General features: G+C 50.7%; 1 protein-coding gene and 1 pseudogene across 3 annotated transcripts in view; one reads left to right on the forward strand and one right to left on the reverse strand.

Annotated features, from left to right (window-relative positions):
- Window positions 1–23,958, reverse strand: part of LOC126526380 (uncharacterized) — a 136,013-nt gene that overhangs the window by 39,239 nt on the left and 72,816 nt on the right. The window lies entirely within an intron of this gene.
- On the forward strand, window positions 18,862–20,738 carry LOC140219943 (uncharacterized; annotated as a pseudogene).

Genomic DNA, 23,958 nt, shown 5'->3' on the forward strand with positions numbered 1-23,958 from the left:
GGTTGCGGAGTCCGCAACCCACCTCCCGATCACATGTGTAACCCCAAATGCTCGTTGTACGGCGCTCTCATCTTGTGGCAGACAAATCATGTACGGCTCACTACAAGACACCGTACGTTATTCGCAAACGCATTGGGGAACGCCGAGCTGCAATGCAAGCCACCCTTCAAGGAAGCGATTTCCCGCCCATGAACTCCAAGCCCCACTCCAGATACCGGTCTCCATCACGTTCGAGACAGCACCGTTCCCGATACAGATCTACCTCTACTCCACCCGCCAAGTCTTCTACTAACAAGAACCTTCGCAGAAGCCCTTACGGGCACCTCGCGAGAGGGTCGCAACACAACTTCTCCACAGACCACTAACACCAATGATTACGAAGAAATAGCTCACGTCAAAAAAGGAAGCACCATTATGTGCGACCTAATTCACAAGCTCTCGCAAGAGGCTCGCGACCTCAAATAATCTAAAACACCTGCTCATATACCACCTGCCGAAGCGTCCCCCTCCTCTAGCCACGACGCTCCACTGACATCGGCCCCCAAAAAGCGGGCCCTCCAAGAGGGAGCCGCGGGCCAAGTGCTCTTGGAGGTTGAGGACATGCTAGTCTCACTTCAAAGCACGATGGACACACTCCAGAACGCAGCTGAATCCATACAACTAGCCCTTCTCGCCCTGGCACAGCATGTCGCAAACATTGAAACCCACCCACAAACTCTCCCCATGCCCGCTCCCCCAACCCACGAAACCCCGGCACAGCTCATGATGGCATCCCCCAATCTCCATCATGGCCCACACTAACAGCAATACACTTATCAGGCAGTGGAACTGCCGAGGCTATCTCCGCATACAACCAGTCATCCGTCAACACCTTCGTACCCTCACCCGGCAACCGGATGTCATCATGATTCAAGAAACCCATATCGATTTGGTTACCCTCCCAGGTTACCAACCTTTCATTCTGTCACATGCTTCTCGCCACCTCTGCACTTTTGTCTGCAAGAGAATCACTGCCATTGAACACGATCTCCCCGTCCGAAACATTGAACACCCTCTCGAACTTATACCCACTAGGAAACGTAAGGAAAGTATTTTTCTCCTTAACGTGTACAGCCATCCCTCTGCCAAAATTCAAAGCCGTGTTCTCACCCTCTTCAAGAAGGCCATTAATGTAACTGGCACCAACCCCCTTGTTATCGGTGAAGACTTCAATCTACCCCACATGGTATGGGCATATGGTTACTTAACGACGGCGCCTCAAAACCTATGGCAAGACTCCCAGCACCTCGGCCTCACTTTCATTACAGACCCCACATTCCCCAAACGTCTCGACAACTCCAATTCCTGGGACACGACCCACGACCTGACATTTACCAAGAATGTCACAAACGCCCAGTGAAGCAACACACAACATGATCTCGGTAGTGACCATTCCATCATTGCCATACTTATCCCTCGGATAGCTGTAGTCACCACCAAACCTTGCAAGTTCACCTAGGTTGACTGGGATGCATTTCGCAAGCATCGATCCCCTAACCAGCATGTGGAACACATAGCGGACATTGATGCATGGACCCAAGATCTCTACTCCGATACCAAGGCAGCCAAGCACACCGTTACCACCGATGCCCCTGTCGAGCGCATGGACAGCAGACTGGCCCATTGCCTTGCGGCTAAAACATCCATCCTATCCCGCTGGAAAGGGTAACGTCTCAACAGGTGCCTCCGCGCTAAAATAGCCCTCCTCAACAAGGAAATCGAAGTCCATTGCCTCACCCTCAGCCGTCAACAGTGGACTGAACTGTGCAATACTGCTGATGGACAGATCCACTGTCCCTCTTCTTGGAAGCTTCTCAAACACCTCCTCGATAGTCAAGCCACTTGCTCTTATCAACAAGATCGCTTCACTAAACTTCTCTATACGGAAACAAACAGGGCCACGCACAAGTCTTAGACTAACTCACTAACAATTATTTTGCCATGGGACCAGTGCAACCTCCCGGCTCCTACACTGGGGCCCCCAAGCCCCCACTGGACAAAGGCTTTAGTGTCACTGAGATCCAAGCCGCCCTGCATAAATTAAACAGCCGCTCTGCTCCTGGCCCTGATAGGGTCACTAACAAAGAGCTCGGTAACCTGGATGACGCCTCCGTCAGCCACCTCACAGATTATATCAATGACTGCAGCCGTAATGGTGCCATTCCCCTGGCCTGGAAAACAGCAAAGGTCATCCTTATTCCCAAACCTGGCAAACCTTCTAGCCTCAATTATCTTCGCCCCATCTCACTAACCTCATGTGTGGGAAAGATTACGGAGCATGTCTTCCTCACCCGAATTAACACCCATCTGGAAGACACTGCAGCATATTCACACTCGGTCATTGGCTTCAGCGCCCACCTGTTGACCCAAGACACTATGCTACAACTTAAGCACCATATACTAGAAGGTAGAACACGTACTACTAAAGCTATACTCGGCATCGACCTCGAAAAAGCCTTTGACAGCATAGCCCATTCCACCATTCTTGATCGCATTTCACGCCTTAATCTCGGTGCGCGCACTTATAATTACGTCAGAGACTTTCTCTCTACTTGCAAGGCCTTCCTCTTGGTGGGGAATCTCTGCTACGACACCCAAACTCTGGGCAGCGCGGGAACCCCCCAGGGCTCCGTTATCTCCCCAATGCTCTTTAATCTCGTCATGATCGATCTAGCCAAGGAGTTGCAGCAAGTGGACGGTGTCGCCCACACCATATACGCTGACGATATAACCATCTGGGCCCACCAAGGCAGTGACAGCCAAATAGAAACAGCACTACAACCCGCCATTGAAATAGCCGAGACCTATCTCCAAGGCACGGGGCTTCGCTGCTCTCCTGCGAAGTCCGGACTCCTCCTCTACAGGCCTACTCTCCATGGCCGCCGTCCGACATACTCCACTGCTGAATGCCATTACGAAGACATTGCGCTTCACCTCACGGATGTCAGCCCCATACCCCTCGTCACCAATATCCGTGTGCTCGGCTTACTCATAGAGAGGCGAACGAAGCGAATGGCATTGGCCCTCGCCAAAATCAAGATGAATACAGCCAACATCATGAGACTTTTGAAGCGGGTCTCCAACGCTGTGGGGGTATGGGGGTATGAAAGAGGAGAAACTCCTCTGATTAATCCAGTCATTCACAATTTGCCACATTACCTACGTTGCTGTTTATCTAAACAAGGCTGAACAAACCAAACATCCCCCTATGTGGTGTCTATGAACAAGCCCTCGGCCTCCCCGCTTTCACCAGCACTGACCTCTTTCAACTAGGCGTCCATAACACACTGGCGAGCTCATCAAGGCCCAATGCTGCTCTCAGCTGGAGAGACTCACTCTCACAGCGATGGGCCGCCACATACTCGCCTCGATCGGTATCACCTACCACCATCAACACGGCCATAAACCCCAGATCCCCTCCACCTCGTATATACGAGCCTGGATTCCCGCTGACCCCATCCCCAGAAACATGCACCCCGTATACAACCACGCACGCCGCACAGCACGTGCTACGGCTCTCAACAAAGTCCTTGCTCGACACGACGGTGCGAGTTTCGTTGACGCTGCCAAATATCCCCACGGTCCCCGTTTTGCAGCCATCACCACGTGTGAAGGCTCTCTCCACCGTGCTATCAGTCTAGTAACCCCACACGCTGAGGAAGCTGAAGAAGTGGCCATCGCACTAGCCACATTAGACCTAGCATGCCATACCATCGTCTCTGACTCCTGCTCCGCGGTTATCAACTATATCAATGGCCGTATCTCACACCAAGCCTTGCACATCTTCCAACAAGCACACCGCTCAACTGACCATCTGGTTACACTCGTCTGGTTCCCAGCTCATGTAGGCAACGTCCACCCGCACCTCCCCAACCTAAACGAGGTTACCCACTCCCTAGCGCAAGGGCTAGTTAACCCTGCGGGAGATGGGGATGCTGCCACCATCAGTAGGAATCGCCTGACACGCTACAATGATCTTGGGAAATCCTTCTACTTAGAGCATAAAACCTTCCCCGGCCCACACAACAAACTAACCCGTGCGCAGGCTACAACTTTCTGCCTGCTACAAACCAATGCTTACCCCTCGTTACACTGTTGCAACAAGATCTACCCAGACATTTACCCCAATCCCGCGTGTCATATGTGCAAGACAAAGCCAGCCATACTTCCACACATGCTTTGGGACTGTACACAACAATACCCCGACACTAACCCCACGACTCTCTTGTCGAGATGGCATGCTGCCCTGCGTAGCTCCAACTTTGACGACCAACTCTGACGACCCAGCAAGCCTACGAGGCAATGAAGAGGCAACACCTCGACGTCCCCCCGTGGGAGACCTAGGCCCAGTCACCACCTCAATGGTTTCAATAAAGTTTATTGAGTCAGACAGTCAACTATTGATACCCCCCGAAACTGCCAAGCGGATGTACGCTTTTCGCTACTTTCACTGAGGCAGCTCGGAAAGCTGGGCAACTCTCGGAGGCCGGGCGACTCGACACAGGCGACAGTGCCATTGCCATAAACGCTCCACACAGGCAAAGAAAAAACGCCAAATCTCGCCACTTTGCAAGCAGCGTGCGGTTCGTGTTGTCGTGCGTTCTGCAATGGGGAAGTACAGGAGCTACACGGCTGCACTCAAACTGAAAGCAATGCAGCATGCACTCGAACATGGGAACCGTGCTCCAAGCAGACATTTCAGTGTCGGAGAAACCAGCATTCGCTACTGGCGAGGTCAGCAGGAAAAACGTCAGGCCACCAACAAGTTATGACAGGCCTTCCGCGGTGCAAAGTCCGGAAAGTATCCGCAAGTCGAGGAGCAACTCGTTCAGCACATATGGGACCTTCGACAGGACGGTTGTGCCGTGTCCCTCGACATAGTGCAGACTGAGGCGTGCAGAATTGCAAGAGCGCAGGGCATCGAAGCGAAAGATTTCAAGGCAAGCTCCGGATGGACGACGCGCTTCATGCGACGCCACGGACTCCCCCTGAGAAGGTGCACAATGTTGTGCCAGCGCTTGCCCTCAGCATACAAGGACAAGGTACTGGAGTTTCACCATTTTGTTATACGACTCCGGCAGCAAAAGAACTTCATTCTGTACCAGATTTTGAATGCAGATCAGACCCCCCTCTATTTTGACATTCCGTGAAACACGACTGTAGAGGAGAAAGGTGCACGAAGTGTGCTTATTAGAACATCTGGCGTGGAAAAAGAAAGATGTACTCTGATGTTGGCAGTCACTGTAGATGGGTGCAAACTGCCGCCCTATGCTATTTTTAAGAGGAAGACGCTCCGAAAGGGAAGTTTACGTCAGGGTCCAAGAGAAAGGCTGCATGTCCGCGGAGTTGATGGTGGATTGGATCAAAACCGCCTGGGACCCGCGGCCGGGCAGCCTGTTGTATCCGGCCATGCTCATTTTGGACAGTTTTCGCAGGTACCTTGCAGAAGGTGTACGAGAAAAGTTGATAGAGCTGTGCACGGATATTGCAGTGATTCTGGGATGCCTCATTTCGTTAATGCAGCCTTTGGACGTGTCAGGCACGTACCCAGGATTTTTTTTCGGGGGGGGCCCACCACCTCCATCATCATCATCATCATCATCATCATCATCATCATCATCATCCTGTTTTATGTGCACTGCAGGACGAACGCCTCTCCCTGCGATCTCCAATTACCCCTGTCCTGCGCCAACTGATTCCAACTAGCGCCCGCAAATTTCCTAATTTCATCGCTCGACCTAGTGTTTTGTCGTGCTCGATTGCGTTTCCCTTCTCTTGGAACCTAACCCTAATTGTCCAACGGTTATCTAACCGGCGCATTACATGACCTGCCCAGCTACATTTTTTCCTCTTGATTTCAATTTGAATATCCTCTATACCCATTCGCTCTCTGATCCAAACCGCTATCTTTCTCTCTCTTAACGTTGTGCCTAGCAATCTTCGTTCGATCGCTCTTTGCGCTGTCCTTAACTTGCTCTCAAGTCACTGCCCCATGTCAGCACTGGCAAAATGCACTGATTGCACACCTTACTTTTTAATAATAATGGTAAGTTTCCAGTCAGGAGCTGTCAATGTCTGCCGTATGCGATCCAACCTATTTTTATTCTTCTGTGAATTTCCTTCTCATGATCAGGGTTCCCTGTGATTGATTGACCTAGGTAAACGTACTCCTTCACAGTCTCTAGTGGCCGACTGGCGATCCTGATCTCTTGTTCTTTTGCCCGGCTATTTATCATTATCTTCATCTTCTGCATATTAATATTCAACCCCACTCTTACACTCTCTCTGTTAAGGTCTCCAATCATTTGTTGTAACTCGTCTGCATTGTTGTTGAATAGAACAATGTCATCGGCAAACCGAAGGTTGCTGAGATATTTGCCGTCGATCTTTATTCCTAAGCCTTCCCAGTTTAATAGCTTGAATTCTTCTAAGCACGCAGTGAATAGCTTTGGAGAAATTGTGTCTCCCTGTCTGACCCCTTTCTCTAAAGGTATCTCCCCTGCTTTTCTTGTATAGAATTAAGGTAGCTGTAGAACCTCTGTAGATATTCTTCCGCGAAGGACGAGTCAGTAAGACGAGAAACTATTTACAGATTATATTTACAACAACGGTTGCAGCGCTGACCGGTTAGATTCACAGCGCGAGCCCAGTTCGTTCTTCCTCCTCTTTTCTGGAGTGATGGCGCCCACGCGCATCGTTCAAACAAACAACTACCACACGCATGTAGCAATACTTTCCAAGCTTTTTACGTAAGCGTTCTGTACTCCTTGATTACGTAGTGCCTCTATCACTGCTGGTATCTCTACTAAATCAAATGCATTTTCGTAATCTATATAAGCCACATAGAGAGGCTTATTGTACTCTGCAGATTTCGCGATAACCTGATTGATGACATGGATGTGATCCATTGTAAAGTATCTCTTCCTGAAGCCACCCTGTTCCCTTGGTTGATAAAATCCAGTGTTGCCCTTATTTTATTGGATATTATTTTGGTAAATATTTTATATAATACTGGGAGCAAGCTAATGGTCCTATAATTTTTCAATTCTTTAACGTCTCCTTTTTTATGGATTAGTATGTCTGCATTCTTCCAGTTTTCTTGGACCCTTGCAGTCGATAGACACTTCGTATAAAGAGCCGCCAGTTCTCAAAGCATTATGTCTCCTCCATCTTTGATTAAATCGACCGTTATTCCACCTTTTCCTCCTGCTCTTCATCGTTTCATGTCTTGCAGGGCCCTTCTGACCTCATGGCTAGTTATAGGAGAGTTTCTCTATCCTGGTCATTACTGTTTCTAAGTGAGGTATCGTGACTCCTCTGGGTACTGTATACAGGTCAGCTTAGAATATTTCCGCTGCTTTTACTATATCTTCGAGATTGCTGATGATATTATCCTTCTTATCTTTTAGTGCATACATCGTGGTTTGTGCTATGCCAGGTTTCTTTTTTGCTGATTTCAGGCTGCGTTCATTTTTTACGGCTTCTTCAGTCTTTCTCATGTTATAGTTTCGAATATCAGTTATTTTCGCCTTGTTGATCAGTTTTGACAGTTCCGCGAATTGCGTAACGCTGTGCGGCCACCAGTCCCATACAACCGCGTAGAGCGCAGGACACTGCGATTCTAGACGTACTGCGCTCACCACGATAGGTTAGAAAAACACCCACATAAGCACAGCAGAGAAGTGGCTACGTGAGGCGGTTCGACCAATAACTGTGGAAGCGTCATTCAAAACAAGTAATTGTTTTCCACTTCTGGCAGCCTTTTCTCTACTTCCTTTTTAAATAAAAAGATGTTGATGCATAAATATTCTCATAAACAACGGTGAACTTTTTTTATTATTCGCTTTTGCTTGCAGTTTGGTTGTTGCCTTGGCTCTCTCCCTTAGTAGGTCGCTTAATTTCTCAACTCCTTGCGATTTTTTGTTTACAGTTGCCAATTTTGCACGAAAAGTGCTATACAATTAGGGAGAAACAGACGAGGTAACGGGCGACAGTCATCTTGCTTATGGGTTTAAGGGTTATTGCAGGGTCTCATGATGGACGCTCTTGCACATTATTTTATTTCCCACCTTATCTAACCCATATCACGTGTATATGGTTCCGGGCATCTGCCAGCGTCGCGGCGAGCCGTAACTCGAGGAAATAATGAAGCAAATTGAAAAGTTAAACGCAATTGGCATTTTCTCCGGCCGCAACTCGTTCCATGAGAGTACAGACCAGCTGAGTAACAGCCGTATCCCTCTCCTGGTCCCAGGATCTGCCTAAACAGAGAAGGTTGAACTAACAAAAGCAACAGCTATGCGCGTGACGGTTGAATAGATGGTGACAACTGAACGCATCTCGAGTTAATCGCACGGTTGCGGAATCTATGAGAAAACTGTCCTTCACATTACAAGAGATGCCGATAACTACCGCCATCTAAAAGGAGTGAAAAAGGCAGCATAATGCTGACCGATGAACAGCTGCCAAGTATCAACATTGATCTGGCGGCACTTTAGGAATGTGTGAGGAGTGGTGGCATGGGCGGGGAGGGGGGGGGGGGGGGGTATGCCACTTGATTTCGGGGGGGGCCCGGGCCCCCCCAGGCCCCCCCCTGGGTACGTGCCTGGGACGTGTCCTTAAATAAGCCTTTTAAGTACAACGTTCGAAGGCTGTACACTAACTGGATGACTGGAGGACAGCATCAACTAACTCCACGTGGCAAAATTAAGAGGCCGCCTGTGGAAATGTTGTGTAGTGGATCGTGGAAGCCTGGCGAGAAATCTCTGATGACGTCATCAGGAAAAGCTTCAAGAAGACGGGGACCTTCAACGCACTGGATGCGAGTGAAGACGACATGTTGTGGAGTTCGGACAAAGAAGACGAGTCTCCACTCGGCGATGATGAGTGTGTTCTCACCGACCCCAACTCAGACTCAGACTCCGAATAAGGGAAGGAGAGGAGCATCCATGACGTCTAAATAAATTTTACGTGTGTGTGCAGTGGATGTCTCTCGCCTGTTCATTAAAAGGTAAGCAGGTAGCTTTTAGTTTTACTTTTACACTGGATTTATTGGAAAATTATGTGAGAGTAGCAATATTTTTGACATATGTTAAAATTGAAAGCGCGAGAACGCAAGCTGAGAAGTTTTCAGAAATTTTATCCCGCGTAATAGCCACACCCCAAACTTTGAGCTGGATATTCTGAAAAAAAGAAAAAGAAAAAGTGGGCGTATTATGCGAGTAAATATGGTACGTCCGCCGTCTGGGCTGGATGTTTGAGCGCCAGAAGAGGCAAGTGATAATAGTCGTAGACAACTGCGGGGCACATGGCGCTGTAAACAACCTGCAAGCTATTCATCTTGAATTCTTGCCGCCGAATACATTGAGTGTGCTCCAGCTGATGGACCAAGGAGTCATTAAAAACCTCAAGGTGCGCTACCGGGCCCGTTTACTTAGCCGCACACTCATGTGCTTTGACAATAGGAAGACATACTCTGATAACCTGTTCTTGGCACTCGGCATGCTAGAGGATGCCTGGAAGGCTGTTCAGGCTTCGACGATTGCAAATTGTTTTAGGCATGCTGGATTTTGCAACTCTGAAAAAAAAAGATAGGTCTCTATGAAAAGTGGCTACGCAATTGGCTGAGAGCATCGTCTGCAGTGCGTCTCGGTCGGTTACGCGGGCGCCATTTTGTCCTGTCGTCGGACGCGAAAGCAACTTGCTGCGATGTCAACGAGAAAGTTTGTGTGCCGACATAAGTACGGCAAGAAAAGAAGGTTGTCACTGATTCAAAACATCAGAAGAGTAGCTGAAAGATCAAGAGGCACTGAAGACGAACTGCAAATTGAAGATGAGCGACTGCAGGCATAGAGCGATGGAGCCGCCGAGCTGCGTACACCAGGATTAGGCTTAGCGGCCCTGTCAATGAGTGACCGTGATCAACGTTACTAGACTAAGTTCAGTTTTCAGACATCTGTGACCGCGCGGACCCGCCACCGATTTTCGCATCTCGTGGCGCTGCTGTCGCAGTTTGGTCGGGCACCGCGGCTGGTGCGGCGCGGATATAGTGCGGACCTGGTGGCACTGGCGGTGAAGCGCTCTGCTATCTGTGCTCTCAGCAGTTGTTCACGTGGCTTGGTGGAATCTTTAGCTGCAGTGTCACTGCTTTCTGCGATTGTCGTAGCCTAGGTGCGTAGTGCTGACTGCCGTCAGCAAGTGAACAATGCCGATGTGCTGTGTGCATGGCTGCACGAGCGGCTATGCGACCGATAATAACAAATCAGCCCGGCATTTCTTCTCTGCTCCCAGCAACGAGACGCTTCGTTCCGCATGGAATTGTACAATTCCGCGAGCTGAAAAAGAGCTCTCTACAAAGTCTAAGGTTTTGTAACGTAGCCCAGCCTAGCGGGAGCGCATTGCCCAGCCGGCAACCCTGAGCTCCCAAGAGGTTGTTGCACGTTCTCGAGTCGTCGGCGTGCGTTGCAATAAAGTCAGTCTTTGTTCAGCACTCGCCTTGGTGTGCTTGTCGTTACTCACGCTCGTTACATGGTGTCAGAAGTGGGGTAGCCGTTCCCGCGCAAGCGACCGTTGCATAGCAAGCTTGAATTTCAAGCCTGCGCATGGAAGCCCTACTGCCTCCTGCTCCGCTGGTGCTCGCTGAGAACGCGGCAGCCAATTGGAAGAAGTTCAGGCAACGCATCGAGCTATATTTCGTAGCCACGGGAAAGGAACGTACCATCGCGGAGAAGGCTGCCATTTTTTTACATGTGGCCGGCCAGGAGGCCATTGATGTCTTCAACACTTTTCGACTTACGTCTTCCGCATGCGACTCCAGAATGAAGGTGAGCCATTTAAACAGTTCTTGCGGGACGTGCAGCTCAAGGCGCAGTCGTGTAACTTTGGCGATCTCAAAAACTCCATGGTGCGTGACCAGTTAGTCTGTGGAACTCGGGACAAAAAGTTGCGCAACAGGCTGCTGCGCGAGAAGGACTTGACACTCGAGAAGGCCATTGATTTCTGCAAAGCGGCGGAGGCTGCCACGAGCCAGGCGCGAGTATGGGAGCAGGCAGAGACGGCACAGGTGATCGGCATCTATTTTCCCGACCAAAAGATCCTGAAAAACTACGTGCATGTCATCAAAGGAAATGTTGTTGAATCGCCCCGTGGAACATGGAGCCTCGTTGAAGGTGCCATCCCAAAGGTTTTTCCAAACCTACCTTCTTACCTCTCCAAGCCTCCCCAGAGGAAACGGAAATAAAGAGAGAACATTCGGAAGACTACCTTTCAAAGTACTGTGCGTGGTATCGGAGAGCACAATGGGTCGAACGGTGAAGACGTTGAGCTCAATCTAGGCATCGGTTCTGCAGCTGTTCAAGAGCTCGCATTGAGTGACATAGAGTGTGTTGAGCTGCCGCCTTCGTGGTGGAAAATTACGCTTGGAGCGAGCAGTGGTGTCTTCATTGCATTTTTCACGGTCAGCTCGACTAGCAGGATTTTACAAATAGAAAAATGCGTTTGCATAGGAGACGAGAAACTGGCCACAGCAAGTGCACGTGGGCATGCAGCAAAGGTGTACTTGCGTGTCAGCATCACCACTATTGACGACCTGCAAAACCTATTAGGCACTGTTGACAGACTTCATGTTTGTCAAGGACAAGATGCACAAGGAATCAGCTGCTGCACGTCTCGCAAGTGCAAGGTCCTTTCGTTACAGGCAACTTGCGCGTTCTGCCACAGTCGGAAGAAACGCATGCAAGGAGCCGCGTCTAGAATTTCTTTCTAGAACGACAAGCGTGAATACAAAAAAACATGAAAAATCTCAAGAGGAAGGCAATGAGGGCAGCAGCAGCAAGAATTGCATTTTTGGACAATACGTATCAAGAAGTTGAAAGAGCAGTTGTCAGCTAAGGATTCAGTGCAGTTGAAAGAAGCACTTGGATCACTTCCACCAGTACAGCAACTGGCTTTCGAGACATCTCTGCTTTTTCCCCTTGGACTTCGGCCGCAAAGCAGGCTGGCGTGGTGGGTCCTTCAGGAACTGCGTCGCAGGATGCTTGGGGTCCTGCTGTGATGAACCAGTGGGCGCTTCGTCCGGCAGCTCCATCGCGTCGGCAGCGTTCTCGCGTGCAGCCGGACCGGGAAAAAGCAGCAGAAGCACAAGAAAGCTCCTGCCAATGTCTCGCCTTCGTCTCCCGACGCTACGGACGACTCGCAGCGCCCGCCCGCTACCCCGGTCACCCCCAGTGTGCCTGCAGTGGCTGTACAGAGGAAGACGCCACCCGCCCGCGAGCCGACCTCAGATGGCTTCACCCTGGTGCAGTCGAGGGGGGATAGGCGGCGTGCGAAGGCCCTGGAAACTGATGCACTCCCAGTGGACCCTGCGGTCATCGGTACCGTGCTGTTCCATCCTTCGGCGCTCGGCGGAGCCTTCTAGGGAGCACCGTGCCTCGCACTCGCTGCGGCCCTCTCTTCGTGGCCCGGGGTAGCAGCGGTTCGCGTCAACCACAGGCGCAACATCGTAGCCGCTGGTACCACCACCGAGCTGCACGTGATCCCCGTGACTGCTCGACTACCGGCTGAGCGCAGCAAGAGCATCGGCTTCCTACACGGGGTGAGCGGGCTGCCTGCAGACACGGACCTGCTGGGAGCGGCTGAGTCCAGCGTTTCTGTGCTGTCGGCAACGGTGGACGGGAGCACCGTCACCATCCATTTCGCGGGACCGGTCTCCCCTGAGCACGTACGCCTCCTCAAACGTCAGTTTACGGGTGAGGCCAGGGTGAGGCCAGCCAGGCCCCATCCAGTACAGTGTCGGCAGTGCGGCTGCTTCGGGCACGTCCTGGAGTCCTGTCGATGGCCGAGCAACTGCATCTCCTGCAGCAAAAGCCACGCGGCGAGCGTCCCCTGCCAGACCATCCGACGCAGGAACTGCGGGGGCTCCCACAGGGCGGACACTTCTGCTTGCCACAAATGGTAGGAAAAACCGAGGGTGGCCACAATCATGGCTTCCTCCACCTCGGCACTGTCGAGGCGCGCTGTCAGGGCAGCAGTTTGCGAGGAGCAGCGGCCACAGCAGTCCTCCACACCCCCGGCGCGGTCCTACACCAGCGCAATAAAGGGCCCCAGCCCTGCACCCAGGTGCCCAGTACCAGCCCCTTGTGCTTCCCAACACCGGCACACACAGGAAACCACTGCCCCACCTGCCCAGACCACTGTGGATCAGCTGGTAGCGAATCTGCTACTCACCATGCAAGCAGTCAGCACCATGCTGCCAGCTGCCCACCCGCTCCAGACCATCTGCCTGCAGGCAGTGGCTCGCCAACAGCCACCCAACCAGCATGGCTAGTCGCACTGCTAAACGTCGGCCGCAGATCCTGCAGTGGAACGCGCGGGCTCTACGCCATCGCCATGCCGAACTGTCCGAGCACCTACTCCTGCACGAGTACGACATACTCGCATTGCAAAAAACGTACATGCACGACGGCGACTGCAACCTACTGGGTTTTGTGGGCTACCACAGCGCGACCACCTGTGAGCTACGGCTTTGCACCAACGTGCCGTGTTGTGACTTGCTCCACCCGCCCGGTTGCTCCCGCGCGTCTGTTTACATCCGCGCGAGCCTTGCTCAAGCCGTCGTTCGCGTGGCCGACATCGTCCCTGCCTCCGTAGAGTGCGTGGCTGTGACTGTGCGCGTTGGGGGGGCCGACACTTGTGTCGCCAGCGTGTAGTGCAGCCCATATGACGGTGGGATATGGCCTTCATCTCGAGCCTCAACGCGCACATTGGTGGAGACTGTGTCGTGTGCGGTGATTTCAACTCCCACCACATGGTATGGGGCAGCACCCACAGCGATCCGAATGGCAGGGACCTGCTGAACTGCATACATTCTACGGGCCTGCTCATCGTCTGCACCAGCAGTCCCACTTTTGTTCGTCAGAGGGTACACAGGAGTGCGATAGACCTGTCGCTCGTGAGCGAGCGCTGCCACTACGAGTGGGTCCGCAGCCCTGACACGCAGGGGTCGGATCATTACCCGATCTCCCTCGACCCACTCGGCTTAAACCGCACAAGAACGTGTACATATCGCGTCACGGACTGGTCAAAGTTCCGGTCACTCTGCGCCACACCCCCTCCGGAGAACACAGATTTCCTCACGTATATTTCAAGGTGCGTGAACGCCGCTACCAAATCGTGCATGGTGCCTACTGGAACGCCGGCCCTTGATATGAAGCTCCTCAACCTGTGCGCTGTCCGTCGTTGCGCCGAACACCGTGCCATCAGAAGTGACAAGGCTGGTCTATATATAACCGCCTTGACGCTGCATGCTGCCATCACGCCAGGCAGCGCCGCAACCAGAGCTGGCAGAGTCTTTGCATGTCGCTGGAGGACCGTCGCGACAAGTCGTGCCCTTGGCGCTTTCTCACTGCCCTCCTTCGTCCGAAGATCCCCTGCTATCCTGCACTCTTTCTTGCAGTAGCTCAGGGCTTGAGCGCCGAGCAACTGGCTGAACTATTCGCGGATTCCTTCACTCCGCCGTCACCCACTGTACGCTCCGTGAGTGCAACCTGAGCACTCCCACCGTACAAGGCTCAACTCCTCACTCCCCTGCGCTATTTTCCTACGTGTGCAATTTTGGAGCATGTTGAGGTGTTGTGTTCGACCGACTTTACACTCAGTTGCAGAGGGTGTTGAACACGCGTAAACGATGTTCCGCGCCTGGCGCTGACGGACTAACACACCAGGTTTTCAAGAACGTCGATGCAGCGCAGCTCCCTTCACTGCTCGAGGCATTCAATGGTGTGTGGCGCAGCGGCATCATTCCTGCTGACTGGAAGGAAGCGATCGTCGTCCCCATACTCAAGCGCGGCAAAGCTGCCACGAACATCACCTCCTATCGCCCCGTTTCGCTTACCTCGGTAGCCGGCAAAACACTGGAGGCCGTGGCTTTGCACCACCTTGAGTGGATTGCCTCTGCCCTCGACGCTTCCGCCCCCAAACAGAGTGGTTTCCGATGACTGCGCTCAACAGCGGACTCGCTCGCGGACGTCGTGGCTACGCTCGAGGACGCGGCAAGTCGCCATGAGGCTGGATATCTCGTGCTGCTTGACATGCAAGGCACATTCGATGATCTGCCCCAAACCACCATCACTCAAGCACTACATGAGCTACATGTCACCGGCCGCCTCTTCGACTACGTTTCGGCCTTCCTCACTAACCACACGCTCAGAGTCCGAGTTAGCAGCGCACTCAGCTCCACCCAAGCGTGACTTTCGGCGTCCTCCAAGGTAGTGTTATCAGCCCGTTTCTCTTCAACCTGGCACTGGCAAGGCTCCCTGATTACATACCAAAGAGGACAGCCCACGAAATCCGTGTGGCGATCTACGCCGACGACATTGCGCTGTTTGCGTGCGGGCCCACGGGCCCCAGCTATCCAGTGTGAGAATCACTGCAGTCGGCGATCAACGCCGGTGATGAATAACTCGCCAGTATAGGGCTCCAGCTCAAGGCATCAAAAACTAAGGCGCTGTTGGTACATCCCCGGTCTCGTGTGCGCTTCGATGTACCTTCTCCCATGCTGCGTGGAAGCCCCCCCCCCCCCTCCCCCCTGTGGCAGAGAAAAGTGCGTTATCTTGGCCTCAACATCGACTGCCGGCTCAACTTTAATGCCGTCGTCTCCCAGCTCTGCAAGGATTCCAAGAAGGTGGCCTGCGCCGCACGCTCCCTGCTCGCCCGTGGTCGTGGCTGTACACCGCAACTTGCGCTTCGAGTCTACAACTCGGTTGCAACATCACGTGCGCTCTATGCACTGCCCATTACCAACGCCAGAGCCGCCAACTGGAAGGCAATCGATATGGAGCACCGCACCGTAATCCGCCAACTTTACGGGCTTCCTCGCAACTCGCAAGTAGGAGCAACTCTCGCCGAAGCGGGAGACTGGCTGCCCTCACTTTGCGCACGGAAGCAAGTGATGAACCACATCGAGCGCCTTCAACGTTCGCCATAGGGACAGCGCCTCGTGTGTCGCCTTCACACTCTCGAGGGCTCGGGCATGGGCCTGCGTGCCATCGAGTTCAGCGGATTCATCGCGTCGACGCCGCAACTCCTACCTCTGCCAGTCTCGCCGCACGCCTCCGCGCTACTCGATGTAAACACCACGGTGCCAGGCGTCAAGTCCAAGCGTCAAACAGCTGTTTGTGCTATGCATCAGGAAACGGCTGCACCTCAGCACGAGCGCCTAGGGGACCAGCTGCTCGTTTACACCGATGGCTCCGCGGCAAGTGATGGTTCCGGTGATGGAGTGTGCAGGGCGCCGGATATTTGCGCTACACGGCAGTGCTGCCTTTGTGTCGTGTCGTCGCCGACGGCGGCCGAGCTTGCTGCGATCGACCTAGCAGCTGATCTGCTGCTTGCGTACACGCGCAATGAACCGCTCACCCTGCTGCTCCAGCGAGTTGGCGCAAACAATGCTACTGCACGCTATGGTATGTTTCTATGGGCCTCGCGCATGGTGACTAGGGCATTCAGGAGCTAGGCTCTTTTATTACACGACACCTAGGGACCTAGGTGTCGTGTAATAAACCCTAGTATCTAGGTATTCTACTGTATCTAGGTAACTTTTTGCCCTTAGGGCGAAAAGTTACCTAGATACAGTAGAATCTCGATAAACGGAAATCGCTTAAACGGAATTGCCGCTTAAATGGAACAGTTGCCTGTAGTTTGGTTGGTTTTGTATTCAGATAATGTAAAAAAACTTTCGATAATCAGAACTAAAATTTCCGCGTCACTGTGTAAACGAAACCGAAAATGAAACTTCTTGGCACACCCATTGTCAGTTTTTTCCGGTTCCGGCTGTTTCTTGTTTTTAGTCGTAAGCCTCACCTCGTTGGTAGTCAGTCGTGTTTGCACAACGAATGAGCAGTTCTTGTGTTGTGTTAGTGCAGTTCTTATTCTAGTCGTGCGTCAGTTCAAGTCACCAAGGTTACAGGGCTTAGCCCCCGCCGCCTCGTTCGTGCTGTCGTGGTGCCATTCGTATATCGATGGCTTGTAAGCGCTCGCGAAGTTGAGGCCTAGCCTCTGTTGTTTCAATGGCGGCAAAGCGTCCACACCATGTGCTTACGTTAGAAAAGAAGATGGAAATTATTCTTGACTTCGAAAGTGGCTCTTACACGTAGTCGGTGCTCGCGACGAAGCATGGCATGCCGAAAAGCAGCTTAACGAGGGTCCTGCACGACAAGGAGAAGCTACAGGATGTCTTCGAAAGTTTGTGATTCGGGCCCCAGAGGAAGCGTCTGCGACAAGGCAACCACGAAGAACTAGAGAAGTGTCTCGTGTTGTGGCTTAGGAGAGCCCAGAGCCAGAACATTCTCATCAACGGACCACTAATCCGAGGCAAGGAAGAAGAGTTTGTCATTTAACTCGGGGTAACAGACTTCTTGTGCAGTGAGGGCTAGCTGACAAGGTTTAAAGACAGGCCTCGTTTTTCGCACCATTGCAGGAGAAGCCACAGCAGCTGATGCGACAGTGTGTCGCGACTGGCGCGCAGGGGGGCTTCTGGAGATTATGCGTCAATTCAAGAACGATGACATCTACAACGTAGATGAAACTGCACTTTTTTTAAGCTCCTGCCAAAGGTGAGAAATGCAGAGGTGGCAAACTGTTCTTGTAGGAGCGAACATGTCGGGCAGTGACAAGTTGAAGCTGCTTGTGATCGGGAAATTGAAAAACCCTCGCTGTTTTAAGGGGATAACTAATATGCCCATGACTTACGAGTCAAACTCAAAAGCGTGGATGACGCAAGCCCTCTTCGACAAATGGCTGCACACCGAAGATGCACGATTTTCACGGCAGAAGAGGAAAGTACTTTTCCTTGTTGATAACTGCCCTGGACATGGGACTGTAACAGGACTGAAGTCGATTCAGTTGGAGTTTCTCCTGGCCAACCCCACGGCACTGTTGCAGCCCATGGATCAGGGATTTATTCAAGCCCTGAAGGGAAGATGCGGGTCGAAAATCGCGTTATTTTTTCGAAAATTATCCATTTTTTGTTTTTACTTGTTTTGTCATGTTTAGTACCTCTACTTTTATGAAAATAAAAATCAAAGCTGAATTTAAATGGGAAATGGATTAAAAATGCATTTAAAGAGCTATTAAAAACCGAAAGGTGGCTATTAAAAAACCGAAAGTACGCTGTCTTCGAGCGTCTCGCCGCCGCCATGGCGCGGTTCCTCGCTGTTGCGGTTTGCGTGAGGAGATCAGCCAAGCCTCATTCTCTGAATCGCCACGGTTGCCTGGGCGTCTACAGCGCTAGAAATAATAAAAAAAGCATGTTATTGCCGCGTTTTCCGAGCGCTGCGACTGGTTTTTAAATCACGTGGTACGAATCGGGAAACGGCATTGGCCATCATGCACGTACATGTGGCGAAGCCTACTTGCTGGGTCCATGTTTCGTCGAGGTGCAGAGTGACGATCGTTCGGCAACTATATCTTCGTCATGGACGAAGCGACACCAAGCAAGCGCAGCCATCATGGAGTGAAACACCGTTCGGTCCAGCGACAACTCGATCCACGGCCGCCACGGCGGTTAGGCCTAGCGCAAGCGGCGCCGATCCCACGGATGCCTCCGGCGAGTTTGAAGCGGCATTAGAATACGTGGGTGCGTCGGAAAAGAAGAGTGGACATTTCCAAGATGAGCAAAGAGCGCGTGATGGGGTGTCATCATTCATTACTGATTTGACAGCGCTCAACATTCTTGTGAGCGGCGCGATTTGCCCAACATGCCAGCGCTCAGAACTTCGTGTCCGGGAACCGGCCGAAGCGCAAAGGACTCGCTTCATTCCTGGAGCTACACTGCGAGAACTGTGCGTGCACAAAAAGTGTTCTTTCCGCAACTTATTCATCGCGGCGAGTTGCGGCGTGCACGGACACCAGCAAAGGTGCGCGCCGAGACTATGACAGCGGGAGCTCGCGTGAAAGCTTTGCCGTCAACGTCAAAGCTGCTGTGGCGGCTCGTTCGATAGGAATTGGGTATGAGCAGCTAGTGCGGTTTTCATCAGTGATTGGACTTCACAAACCGATGCATCACAAATCTTTCGCTGCAATCAGCCGGAAGGTACACGATGCTGCGATGAGTGCAGTCTCCTAAAATCTCCGGAAATCGGGGGAGATTACAAAGAGAGATGCCGGCGGGGATAATATTGTAGCAAGTATGTTACGCCCCCTCGGACATAATCTTGGTTCGCCCGCCAAGCTCGGCGGCTTGCTATAGCTCGGCAGGCAACACTGGTCACCGCACCACAATAAACACCAACGAGCACGGCAGTTCGCCGGTCAGTAATCATTCAGCACCACCACGCTGCGGAGCGTCCGTCTATCGGAGGGTGCCAGAAGCCCTCCCTTGTTCACGACCCGGGGTGGATCGTGACAAATATTGCTGTGATGTATGATGGCATATGGCATAAACGCGGCCATAAAAGCCACAACGGCATTGGGACAATTGTTTCCCTGGACACCGACCTTTGCCTGGACTTCGAGGTCCTTTCAAACTACTGCCTTGCCTGCAGTCGGCACAGGGTCCTGCCAGATGAGGAAGAAGAAGTCTGGCAGGCAATTCATGGCCCTGTGTGTCAAAAGAATGTAGACTGTTCGTCCCATGCTACGGAGACTGAAGCAGCAGTGCGTATATGGCAGAGGAGCCGATCTTACGACACACCACTGCATTTCAGAAACTTTCTTAGCGACGGGGACTCGAAAGCCTATGCAGCAGTGGTAGAGGCCAATGCCTACAGTGGTGTCCTTATTGAAAAAGAAAATTGCACTAATCACGTGGCAAAGCGCCTCGGAACCGCTCTCCGGAAGCTAAAAGAACCCCTGCCAAGAGGAGAGAAAGTGAAGGAGCCTGCTATCCTAAAGCTGCGGACCTAAAAAAAAAAATTAAATTATGGGGTTTTACGTGCCAAAACCACTTTCTGATTATGAGGCACGCGAGCTGCGGACCTACTATCAGGTTGCTATTACTAGCAACAGGGGCAGCGTGAAAGGAATGTATAGAGCAATTTGGGCCTCATATTTTCATTCATGCTCATCCGATGGTGCTAGCACCCATAAGTTTTGTCCAGAAGGAGCAACATCCTGGTGCAAGCAGCGGCGTGCTGAAGCGTCGGGTGAGCCTGCAATAACCCACACACCGCTACTGACCAAGGCCCAGAGAAAAGCAATACTGCCGATCTACAAGCAGCTCACCGTTGAGAAATTGCTGGCCAGGTGCATCCAAGGCAAAACCCAAAATGCCGCGGAGTCATTGAATAGCAAAATACGGCTTCTCTGCCCCAAAACGAGATTTGCCTCACGGTATGTAGTGGAAATGGCTACTGCCTTGGCTGTCCTCTGGTTCAACAGAGGGCACACCAGCTTTGAGCGTGTCCTCGAAGAACTAGGCGTGCTTCCATCTGAAAGTCTGGTGGAGCTTGGCACATGCAAAGACATTGCAAGGCAGAAAAAAATGTCCTTGAAGCTGACTGCGCAAGCGAGAGCAAATCGCTGCACGCTGACAAAAAAAGCACGTGTTGAGGAGTGCACTCGCAAGGGCCGTGAGGGAGAGACATACGCTGCAGGAAGTTTCTAGTGGCAGTCGCTGTTTTATGAACAATTTTCTTCCTTTATGTCAAAATTTGATTGGAATTCAAGCCCTCTTTTGTAAATAAACATGCAATTATAACTTCAAATGCATTTTTCTCAAAATTAAATTTTGGGCAATTTTTTTAGATTGCTCCTCATGTTTTTGGCAATTCTGATGCTTGAATTTGAATGAAATTTTGCACACATTTTCTCTGAAGTGTGAGGAGTGCCATTATCTCTCTCAAACATAAATATTGGTCAAATATTTACAAAAAATTTTAAATTTCGACATGGTGGTGTCATGAAAATGTAGACTTGCCAGGTTCAAATTTTTCACGTCATTAGCATATTTTGTATGCACTTTATAATTAGTTTTTGGCACTCTACAGTTTATATGGATCAAAATGAGCCATCCATGATCTGTGATTATGGAAGTTAAGTGTGACAAAAAGGGGGGCTAAAAAGGTGCAATTTTGCACATTGGCATCGAATAGAACAAAAACTATGCAACTTACAGTGAAACTAATTGCAGTTTTAAAATCAGCATAAAAAAACTAAATTAATAGGTGGAGTTTCATAGCTCCAAGTCAAAAATTAAAGAAATAGTGTCTTCGAGTAGCATCTCCCCTGAAAGCCCGCTTCCGCAAGGGCCTCTTGCGGAAGATGCTGGTGTGTATAAACCAGAATAAGGAGTACAAGGTGGACGTTCTTGGCGCCATTCATCTTATTGCCGATGCCTGGAGGCAGCTGACTGCTAATACTACTATAGCAAATTGCTTTAAACACGCAGGATTTTTTTCGAGTGACCAGGCATCTGACTTTCAGGATTTGCCTGTGAAGATGCCCTTGAGAGGAAGGAGGTAGTAGAGCAGTGTGCTTTAAAGGAAATCCATCTGGGCTTTGATGAGTACGTGCACATCGATGGTGATGTTGTGACTTGCCCTGAAAACACGGTGGAGAGCATTGTTGTTCAGGTGTGTGATGAAGAAGTGAGCCAGAAGAGAAATCTGAAGGGGTAGCTACCGTAGAGCCTACGACGCTTCCAGGAACAGAATCAGCTGTGCAGTATCTCAAAAAATTTTTTTCTGAAGGAACCAGGATCTGAAATGTTTGTCCAAAGCCTAAGTGCTGTGGAAAAAACAATCAACAAAGCAAAATTGGTGCATCTTTTAGTGCACATTGACTAATTGCTGCCAAATAAACTTTGTGAGTGCTGTACCAAAACTTCTTGCAGTTCTCTAAAAACTTATCAGGTACATTCACCTTCTAGTGCTTAGAGTTTCATAAAATGGTATTAAGAGTGCACGCACATAAATCTGCACATTTGCACATCTCTCTCAGTAAACGGAGCTCCTGTTAAATGGAACTAATTTTTTCGGTACCTTGGAGTTCCGTTTATTGAGAGTCTACTGTACTCTGATGTTGGCAGTGACTGGATGGGTGCAAACTGCCGCCTTATGCTATTTTTAATAGGCAGACGCTCCAAAAGGGAAACTTCCCTCGAGACATCTACGTCAGGGTCCAGGAGAAAGGCTGCATTTCCGTGGAGTTGATGGTGGATTGGATTAAAACCGCCTGGAGCCGGTGACCTGTTGTATCCGGCCATGCTCGTTTTGGACAGTTTTCACAGGTACCTTGCAGAAGGTGTATGAGAGAAGTTGATAGAGATGCGCACGGATATTGCCGTGATTCTGGGATGCCTTATTTCGGTACTGCAGCCTTTGGACGTGTCCTTAAATAAGCCTATTAAGGACAATGTTCGAGGGCTGTACACTAACTGGATGGCTGGAGGGCAGCATCAACTAACTCCAGGTGGCAAAATTAAGAGGCCGCCTGTGGAAATCTTGTGTAGATGGATCGTGGAAGCCTGGCGAGAGATCTCCGATGACATCATCAGGAAAAGCTTCAAGAAGACGGGGACCTTCAACGCACTGGATGCGAGTGAAGACGACATGTTGTGGAGTTCGGACAAAGAAGACGAGCCTCCACTCGGCGGTGAGGAGTGTGTTCTCACCGACTCCAACTCAGACTCCGAATAAGGGAAGGAGAGGAGCATCCATGACATGTCTAAATAAATTTTACGTGTGTGTGCAGTCGACATCTCTCGCCTGTTCATTAAATAGTAAGCAGGTAGCTTGTAGTTTAACTTTTATATTGGATTTATTGGTAAATTATGTGAGAGTAGCCATATTTTTTTCGGAAATAAATGAAGTTTTTGAATGTGTAGTCAAATTTGACAGTTTTGGGTCAGATTTCGTCACAAGAAAAAGTAACCCACTTTTTCCGGAAATAAATGTTTATGAGTGTGTAGTCAAATTTGACAGTGTTTTGGGGAAATTTCGCCACAATGAAATTTTCACTTCAACGAAATTTTTTGCGCGTCCCGTGAGTTTCGTTGTAGTGAGGTTCGACTGTACAGGCAGGCTGTCAAACTGACTTGTGGCATTCTTTTCTATCCTTTTCCATACGTTTCTCGTGTAAAATACAAAGATGTGATTTCACTCGTATACATTACCATCACTGTCAATAAGTGCCGCACAATTTTTTACTTTCTTTGTAGGTCATTCGAGGCTTCCTTGACCTTCTGAACACAACAGAGAGAAACAGCATTCAAGAAAACACAAAATTGTTCGCATCGCAGCAAACAACCGAGTCACTTTGTGTGTCCCTTCTGTCTGTTTTGGACATCATCGCTCTGCTGCATCAGAAGAAAGTGTTGTATGTACTCACATAAAAGCTGAATCAGGACCCTCTGGAGGTGAGTGGCAGCAGTGTTTTTTTTTTTTTTTTCATGTATCTCAGATTCTTGTGAGCAAATCTTAAAACTATGTTTTCTATTTGCAGCATTTCTTTGGAGTCGTGAGGAGCTTTGGCGGCGATGAAGATCACTCCACAATTACGCATTTTAGTCAAATATTTAGGCTTCCAAGTCTCTACACGCCGCTAAAGATGGCAACAAAGGGTAATTGCTCTGGCGATGCCGATCCTGTGCTTGTTTCTGTTGAGGAGAGCCTTAACACAGGCAAGTTGGCAGCTCTTGCTCAGAAGCAGGCTTGGCAAGAAAGGCGGGCTGAGATCCTTCAAAATATTCAACTGCAGAAGCATGCACCTGATGATGAATTCCAGCACAACTACAATCGGCTCGTCACAAGAGACTCGGTCCTGTATTACCTTGCAGGGTACGTTGTGAAAAAAGCAAGGAAATTCACCAGCTGTACTGACTGTATCAATACTCTCGTGGGTACCTGCCAGGTTCCACAAGCAGCGATCCTGACTGAAATGCGGTAGTATGTACCTGGTGCCCTGCAACAACCGTTAAGTGCCCTC

The sequence above is a fragment of the Dermacentor andersoni genome, chromosome 8 (genome assembly GCF_023375885.2).
Source record: "Dermacentor andersoni chromosome 8, qqDerAnde1_hic_scaffold, whole genome shotgun sequence".
Taxonomy (NCBI): domain Eukaryota; kingdom Metazoa; phylum Arthropoda; class Arachnida; order Ixodida; family Ixodidae; genus Dermacentor; species Dermacentor andersoni.